This window comes from Bison bison, unplaced genomic scaffold (genome assembly GCF_000754665.1).
Source record: "Bison bison bison isolate TAMUID 2011002044 unplaced genomic scaffold, Bison_UMD1.0 scf7180017864453, whole genome shotgun sequence".
NCBI classification, from domain to species: Eukaryota; Metazoa; Chordata; class Mammalia; order Artiodactyla; family Bovidae; genus Bison; species Bison bison.
The window spans coordinates 3,446,060-3,455,450 of record NW_011495015.1 but is presented as its reverse complement, the minus strand read 5'-3'; the positions used below and the strand labels follow the sequence as shown (position 1 = coordinate 3,455,450).

Sequence of the window (9,391 nt, the reverse complement as noted above, 5' to 3'; positions counted from 1 at the left end):
GTAACTTATTCACAGGACAAATGGATTCCTCACCAGACCCCAAAGTCAATATCCCATCCGTCAAAGAGGCCCATTCCTGCCATTATCATCAGATGCTGTTGTTCCGTGAACACCCTGGGTACATGAGTTCTTGTGCTGAACCACTGCAAACAGATCTCAGCAGTGTTATGGGAGGCAGCTGAAGTCCCCTCCACATGCCCCCCTCCACCGCCCCCCAGCAGCAACCGGAGATCTGCTTATCCCTGCCGGGCACACACAAGGCACACTCAGTAACCTCACCCAAGTTCACTTGCTGGAGCCAAGACTATTTAAAGACATCAGTGGAATTCTTACTCGACCTCATGACTCAGAGGGAAATGGCAGTGTGAGGCTTTCTTTGCAGAGCAGGACAGTGGCTGGAGCTGGAGACCATACAGGCAGCTGTCACACAAACACCGTGTGTGCCAGGATCTCACCCGCTCGTGTCCCCTGGTGTCTGCTGCCGAAGACCCACTTGGGCTCATGCTGAATTTCCATGACCTTGCTCTGAGCCGAGAGTCAGGCTGGGGCACCACCTTCACCCTTTTCCTGCTGAGCAATCATTTTATTTCCTCTCCTCACTTTTTCAGTCACTTGATACTTCACAGTAACTCTACTCCAGGGAAAGAACATAACCATATTTTGAAGGTGACCCGAGAGCTTATTATACTTCTTAAGGAAAGGGTGGTATCAGTGTGGTTGGCAGCTTCCATCGGTGCCTTTCAGAGGTGTAGAAGCAAGGTTTTCTTTGTGAACAGTCAGCATTGAGGACTGATGAAAGTAATAGCAGTTGCCCGATGGGCTTTAGATATTGATTCTTTGTGAATGCTCCTTTTTTATTGATAAAGGGAAGTGCTGAGCACAAACCTGGTTAATGTGCTTGGTTATTCAAAACACCCACGTGGAGGGAATTTGATACAGCGCTTGGTGTCTGCCGTCAAACCCTACAGTTTGCTGACGGGCGGTGAAATGCATCTTGCTTATCTTTTGTAGTTTTGATGCTGCCACGTTCGAATCAATCCCAGGTATTTCTAAGACTTCTGAAATCAAAGCCCTGAGGCTGACGGCAAGGGCTGTGGAGTACATTTAGCCAAAGAATGCAAGCTAATTGGGGGCTTGATGTAGGGAGCTGACTGTTCACATCCTGATAGTGGGGTGGTTGCATGTCACCAAGCTCTCAGTAAGAAGTGATCTCAGTAGTGTGTTCAGAGACACCTTTTGAAGCAGCTTACAAACCCATAATTAAGAAGAAATCCTCTGTTCCTAAGAAAGGAAGATGGCTTTGAAAAGACACATCTGTTCGAGAAATAATACCACTAAATGCATAAAACTGCCGCACATTAGAAAGAAGCGTGTCGTCATTAGTTACTTGTTGACTTAGTAAATGGTTAATAGAAGTAATGTGCTCTGTTCTCAGACTTGAGTCAATGTACTGCCTCTCTGTAGTAACCAGAGACAGACGGGATGCACCTGTCCTTCACAACAAGGCACTCCTGCAAAGAGATCGAGAGGGAAAGCTGTCATTATCTGTACAGATACTTTAAACCCTTTTCTTGTGGGAATGGTTACTGCATTTTTAAAATGCCATTTCCTATGCCTCCAAGCACAGACTGAATATGCATGTGGGTGGCTAAGCGTTACACACAGTGAAAGATGAAAGCCCTGTGGGCTTGGTCCCTGGAAGACGATGCAAGTGTCAACATCCTGAGATGATGGGGGTGAGGCTCAAAACTGCGCTGGGGTGCTTCTCATCAGTAATGTACATCAGCCACGGTGAGTCTGGACAGTCTCTAAGATTCTGTTACAAATGAGAGAAACAGAAGACGAGTTCAATAATGGTCTTTTTCAAAAAAGCAAACATTCAAGCTGTTAGATTTAGCTAATAGGAAGATGCTAGAGGATGAGATGGTTAGGTAGCATCACCAACTCAATGGACACGAATTTAAGCAAACTCCAGGAGGTAGTGGGGGATGGAGGAGCCTGGTAGGCTGCAGTCCATGGGGTCACAAAGAGTCAGACACAACTTAGCGACTAAACAACTCCATCCTAAACAATACCTCCTTAGGTATCCGTGGGTTCTCTATCTTCTTATCCCATTGAAGAATTTTATTTTCATCACTATGTGAGAAACAGAGAAACACAAAATTCCCAGCCTAGATTAAATGTGCAACTAAGTATTGATACCATCAGGTAATTATAATTAATCCAAGCACACCAAAATACAACTTTTCATAGATTGTAAGAAAATGAAATAAAATTCAGAGGAAAATTAAAGCTATTATAAATAGTAATAGGAACAATCTTGACCTTGTTGAGAAAAGAACTTTTTATGAGTGTTCTTTGAAGGTACACATTAAGTTATACGTTGAATCCAAAGCATTACTAATTTTAAAAAAGGACAGCATAGTAATAAAAGGGAAGCAGAGAGGGCTCATAATGAATTTGTAAGAGCTTGGGCATCGTTAGGCGAGCATAACTGGAAGCTATTAGCATCAAGCTTGCTATGCAGATTTTTTTTTTTAGTAGTGTCATAGGAATCTATTTGCAAGGAGAGATCTTGCTTCCCACTGCTTAAACTTTCTTCTTATTTCAGCACAGGACAGAAAATGAACATGAACTTGAGTCTTTCCGGAAAGCGTCAAACTAATTCTGGATGCTCTTGAGGGAAATATACATTATGAAATTTACAGGATGCCTGGCTTCCATAGGATGAGCTAGAGTCACCCTTGGAGCATCAGAGTCCCCCATATTCTTCAGCCTTGAGTAACTTGAGCTCCCCAGAGGAGCCAGGACATGCCACTGGGGCAAATCTGTATTCCAGCCTCAGCAGCAAGGCTCCTGGATGTTGCTGGTCCCCGGAATGCAAAGCCACTGGACTTTGTCCTCTTGGCTGTCTTGGATTTCTCATCCAGCATAGGGAAGAGATTCAATCATAACGTATCCAACGAGTAATGAAAAAGTGAACAAGTCTGTGCAGGTGACGTCTCCTGTCCAGGCTTCAGTTTTCTACAAAGTGAGGCAACTGAATTCACTTATTTTATTATTTATTATCTTTTAATTCTGTAGGTTAGAAGGTCAACACAGATGTCTCTAAAATCAAGGTTTAGCTGGTCTGCGTTTCTTTCTGTCAGCTCTAGGGTAGAATTCATTTCCATTCTCATTCTGGTAGCAAAAATCATTTCTATAGGGTTGTAAGACTGAGGTTCCAGTTTCCTTGATTGAATTCACTTTAAAGTCAACTCACTTTAAGCTTTTCTTAGCTTTGAAATTCAGACTATATATATATATATATACATATATATATTTTTTTTTTTTTTTTGCTTTATCTTCTCCTTGTCTCCTGTCCCAGTGCATAGCTACCTGAGCTTAGAGTCATTGCAATTACTCAATAAAAGCCAAAAACATTGACTCAATGGATCAAAATCAGTATCTCCTTGTAGTACCATAAAAAATATAATTTACTTTTGGTTGACTTTCAAAAGTATGAAAAGAGCTAAGGCTTTGTGAAGCGTGAATCCAGGAGTCTGCAGATATCTAGATTGTATGGGTTCCATCTCTTTTTATTGGCTTGGAGGTCCAGAGGGAATGAAAGATTTAAAGCTTCTCATGTTTCTGGAAGAGAAGGAATTTTTAATTATCTGTTTCCCATTTTTTGAAGAAAGAATTGGATTTGATGAAATATTATCATTTGGGTACACAGAGCTGAAATGTCTTATAGAAGAGAAAGCATAATCTGTTTCAGAGCTTGACCTGAACATTTGTAATGAGTCATGCTTTCTCTGCATCCCTGTCCAAATACACATGTGAGTCAAACTTGAATTAGGCTATAAATTTTCCAAAGCAACTCCTGAAAGTAGACACACAGAAACCTGCAAAACAGCTCTTCCTTTGGTTTCTTTGATTCTTAATAACATTACGTCTCTGCCTCCACTGTTTTAATCAAAACCACAAATGGATGATATCTACAGTGTGGAAATTAGAAATTAATGACTGTAATTTGGTTTTTTATTTCCCTTCATTCTAGGAGGGCAAATTACAGTTGTGTTGGATAAGAATTTCTGAGTAATCTTGAAATACATAAGTACTTTGAAAATTGAAAATACAGTTCTGGTATGATCCTTCTCCACCAAGGTATGTGAGTACAAGTTCAGGAATATTTTCATCCAGGAAATCATAGGAGTAGTGCAAACAATCTAGCAAGAAGAATGAACATCTTCTTTATGTTTTACTCTTTCATGCTTTCTTATTATTGAAAGGTTGCTGCTGTGAGCCGTGGGCTACGCCGGGATTCGTGGCCTCAGGAGGAGAAGAATTTGATCCAGAGCCAGAGACAAGGCTTGACCACTTGGAGCTTTTGTGTAGCAAAGTTTTATTAAAGTATAATAGAGATAGGGAAAGCTTCTCACATAGACATCAGAAGGGGACAGAAAGAGTGCCCGCCAGCTGGCTTTTTGCAAGGCATTTTATGTCTGTTAGCAAGCTTCTAATCAGATAAAAGAAACACCTCAAGGCTGAGGGAGTTTCACCAGGCCCCTCACCCACAATATGCATTTTTGAGATAGGATGTATCATCCCTCAGCCATAAAACAATGTACTGGTTTGTTGAGCCATTATCAGCCCAAGGTTTGAGAATAGAAAAAAAGTTAGTCTTAGGCAGAACCAATTTGAAGAAAGGCAGTTTCCAAAGCAAATACATAGTTTAATTAACATCGCTGAAGAAAAACATTTCCATAAGAAAAACACATCGGTTAGCTCAAGGCAGAACCAGGTGTCGTCAACACAGAATTAAAAGAAGCCTCTTTTAATTTCGTGCAGAGAAGGAAGAAACGTCTGCAACTGCAGTTTATTTCCTCCTTCCGCTTGGGGACCTCTGGCCTTCCTACCTGTTACCCTCTCATTATCATGATTACTTTTCTGTTATTGGTAATCAAGAAATCTGTTTACTCTCCCAGAAATGAATCTAATATGCTTGTTGTAGAAAACTTCAACTGTTCATCTGACCATGTAATATGTTGGTTATAGAAAACTGAGTTGACCTCCTTAGTTTGTAAATGAACTTGCCAAGGTCTCAGGGATTCATCCTCTACCATCATTTTAGCTGACTTACTTCTGTGGCTGAAGAGGCAATGTAATCCTTTTTGATCAGGATGAGCAGGTTCCCCTTTTTTTTTTTTTTACCACCAAGGTCGAGTCCTTCATGGTCATCATCTATTGTGCAAAGGCCAAGGATGAATTTGACAAAATCACATGACGCGTGCAATAAAAAGTTGACTCAGCAGGTCTGCGGTGTTGAAACTCTGTACATTTCAAAGAAAGGTCTGGCCTTTGACAAACTCCTGGGAAATAATCTCTAAGCCTTTGGAATACCCTGCCTCATAAAGACATCTTTGTTTACCTGGGGCCGTGGGTCATACCAGACAGTCTGCACTCACACTGTGATTGATGGTAGGGTCTTGGGCAACACAATATCTGTGTAACCTCTGGAGAGGCTGGGAACCCAGGTGCTAAGGTCAGCCACAGAGGAGCTCCATGCCTCCAAGACAAACTCCCAACCGAAACAAACCCTGGACACCAAGGCTCACCTGAGCCGCCCTGGTTGGCAATAGTGCGTACATGTCACAAATCATTGCTGGGAGAATTAAGTAATCATCAGATTACTCCACCAGGAGATGACAATGGGAAACCATGCCTGAATATGCTCCTTTTATCTTTGATGATTTTAACTTGTGTCCTTTCCCTGTGTTAAGTCATAACAATGAGTATGACAGATTTTCTGAATTTACGAGTCCTTCTAGCAAATCACTGAGCCTAAGGGTGCTCTTAGGGACCCCAAAAAGAATGAGTTAAAGAGGAGAAAACCCTTGAAAGTGTTGGTTAACATAAGAGAGGCTTCCTCTAGTCACACAGAAATCAGAGCATAGCAGGGCCAGTTCTGAGTGGACACTGATGCCCGTTTGCCTTCTTTCTGCTAAATTACAGCCTCCCCTCCCCCTGCCCTAACTGCCAGGTGATTTTAGTCAGTTGTCAAGAAAAGATATACATTGGTTTTGCTCAAGATTCGCCGAAATAGAGTTGGAAAAGCCTCAGTTCCTCTGCCTTCTCCCTTTTTCCTTCTCCACGTGTTTTAATTTGTTTAGAACTTAAGGATGGAGAAGGGCATGCCAACCCACTTCAGTATTCTTGCCTGGAGAATCCAATGGACAGAGGAGCTTCACGGGCAACAGTCCATGGGGTCACAAAGAGTCAGACACGACTGAAGCGACTTAGCAGCAGAACTTAAGGAACACGATTGAGTTTGTTTAAATCAGGATGAGGAGGACCAAAATTAGTACTCGCGCTAGATTTCCTCTCCAAACTTTGGAAAGGAAAATTTTTCCGCCAATTCTATCATTCTAATAAAAACATTTTAGAATGCAAGATGTGACAAAAGCAATTTCCCACCTGAGCACTGTACACACCTGCTTCACCTAATGGGACCACAGGCAAGAAGTCCAGAAGGCTTCTTTGTTACTCTCTGATGCAATGTGTATCCTGCTGCTTTTCTTGATCTGAATTACTAGTGTCCCTCCTATTTAAGCCTGGGCTTCCCAGGAGGCTCAGTGATAAAGAAGCCACCTGCAGAGCAGGAGACGCAGGTTCGATCTCCAGGTTGGGAAGATTCCCTGGAGCAGGAACCCACTCCAGTGTTCTTTCCTAGGAAATCCCATGGACAGAGGAGCTTGGTGGGCTACAGTCCATGGGACTGCAAAGAATCAGACATGACTAAGCACTCGTGCACTTACACGTGAAGCTGAGAAACTGCCGCGTACATTCTGATCTGGTTTTATACAAGCCATAGACAGAAAAGGATGCTCTTCCCGGGATCAATGCAGACTATGATCTATTGTTTCTGTTTTTTTTTTTTTTTTTTCTCTGCACAGGCTATTTGAAAGAAAACAAAACAAAATGCTGAACAGTTTTGAAAAACCAAGAAAAAGTCCTGCTGGCATGCTCGTGCACTTATTTTTCCCACATATTGGTCCAGAAACCCCATGATGCTCTGCATCTTGCAGACACAAGGGTTTTGAACAGATTGCACACTCCAAGCTCCAGCTGCAGAGACAGCCCCAGAATTTTATCTTCTCACTGGGAAATTATTTTCCCCATATATGTTTTGATGATGACAGGCCTTTTTCCATCTTGCTGTTCCTCCTCCTCAGGAGAATAGAAATGTAAGGAATAATTTCTGATTCAATACTTGCCGTTCAGCCCACGTACCACTGCAGTTTAAAGATTGTCTACACACTTGCTAACAACTTACTTTAAATCTATGCTTTGGGAAAACGAGAGACAAAGAGGAAGAGAAGAAAGAACTTAAAATAATACATTTGAGAAGATATGTATAATATTTGGAAGAGAAGTTTCCCTAATTCTACTGGCTGTAACACATTATATAAAGCTACATCTATGTGGGTTGGACAAGTTCATTTCTAAGCTGCTGCTGCTGCTGCTGCTAAGTCACTTCAGTTGTGTCCGACTCTGTGCGACCCCATAGATGGCAGCCCATCAGGCTCCTCCATCCCTGGGATTCTCCAGGCAAGAACACTGGAGTGGGTTGCCATTTCCTTCTCCAATGCATGGAAGTGAAAAGTGAAAGTGAAGCTGCTCAGTCATGTTCGACTCTTTGCAACTCCATGGACTACAGCCTACCAGTCTCCTCCATCCATGGATTTTCCAGGCAAGAGTACTGGAGAGGGGTACCAGTGCCTTCTCTGTCATGTCTAAGCTAAGTTCCTATAATTCTGCTACTTAGGAAGGCTCAGTGTAAATGATTTCCTCTATTCCTTACCTAATTCAAAACTGACATAGTTCACCATTCATTTGAGGAAAGAATGATCAGTATTTCTGTTTACCAGCTAAAATGACACAGCCTTAGGAAAGGAACAGAAACACAATTCAGCATTCACAGGATTAATCACCTTTGAAATGACAATTTCTGATTTTTCTTTTAGTAAACCATAGTTGATTTACAATATTGTGTTAGTTTCAGGAGTAAGCAAAGTGAATTCTTTTTTAGATTCTTTTCCATCATAGGTTATTACTGGAAATGGAACATGGTTCTCTGTGCTGTATAGTAAATCCTTGTCGTTTATTTTATGCACAATAGTGTGTATCTGTCATTCTCCAGCTCCTGATTTATCCTCCCCTCCTTTCCCCTTGGATTGCCATGCTTGTTTTCTATGTCTGTGAGCTTGTTTCTGTTTCGTAAGTAAGTTTCTTTGTATTGCTTTTTTAGCTTCCACATATAAGTGATATCGTGTAATATCTGTGTTTGTCTGGCTTACATCACTGAGTATGGTAATCTCTAGGTCCATCCATGTTCTGCAAATTGCATTATTTCATTCATTTTTATGGCTAATATTCTATTGTGTGTGTATGTGTGTACTTATGACATCTTTTTAATCCATTGATCTGTTGATGGAAAATTCTTATTTTTTTTAACTTAGAAGATTGACATTATTTAGAATTCTTTGCAAAACTGAAGTGTTGTTAATAATGTCACTGTACTATGTCAAATCTTTAAAACTCTCAATGTTTCATATACTGTAACAATATTGTATAATTCAGAAAAAGGAAAAGTCACTCAGTCATATCTGACTCTTTGTGACCCCATGGACTATACAGTCCATGGAATTCTCCAGGCCAGAATACTGGAGTGGGTAGCCTTTCCCTTCTCCAGGGGATCTTCCTGACCCAGGAATTGAACTGGGGTCTCCTGCATTGCAGGCAGATTCTTTACCAAATGAGCTATAATTCAGAGAAGTGTCAGTTTTTCGTATTGAAGGTAATAGAGAACTTTACTTGTACCCATTTCCATAGGTCAGGAAATGGCCAAGTATTTATGCTTTTTCTCTTAATATTACCAGGCTGACATCCATCCAATACTTGCAAACTCTAGAATTAGAACGAACAAATCTTAAAATCTATCTCGTCTAAATTTCTGCCCCATACATGTCTTTAAAAAACATTTATGCTCAAACACTGTCAGTAACAGAGGGCTCACTCATGTGCAAATGGTTCAGTCCGTTGATTTCTTGATATGTCTTCTCCTCATTTTCCATCTCAGGAAATGATACCCCAGATCAGTCGCTCAGTCATGTCCGACTCTTTGTGACCCCATGAATCGCAGAACGCCAGCCCTCCCTGTCCATCACCAACTCCCGGAGTTCACTCAGACTCACGTCCATCGAGTCAGTGATGCCATCCAGCCATCTCATCCTTTGTCGTCCCCTTCTCCTCTTGCCCTCAATCCCTCCCAGCATCAGAGTCTTTTCCAATGAATCAACTCTTCACATGAGGTGGCCAAAGTACTGGAGTTTCAGCTTTAGCACTG

At 41.5% G+C, this 9,391-nt stretch overlaps 1 protein-coding gene across 3 annotated transcripts in view; it reads left to right on the top strand.

Moving 5' to 3' along the window:
• LRRC30 (leucine rich repeat containing 30) overlaps nucleotides 1-5,291 on the top strand; it is a 9,238-nt gene extending 3,947 nt beyond the window's left edge. For 2 of the 3 annotated variants that reach the window (XM_010859094.1, XM_010859092.1), the window contains one exon: nucleotides 4,275-5,291. The gene's annotated coding sequence lies outside the window, so the exon portion shown is untranslated. Of the gene's footprint in view, nucleotides 1-15; nucleotides 1,792-4,274 lie in introns of all 3 variants that reach the window. The other variant, XM_010859093.1, reaches the window with a different exon arrangement.
• The last annotated feature ends 4,100 nt before the right edge of the window (nucleotides 5,292-9,391 follow it).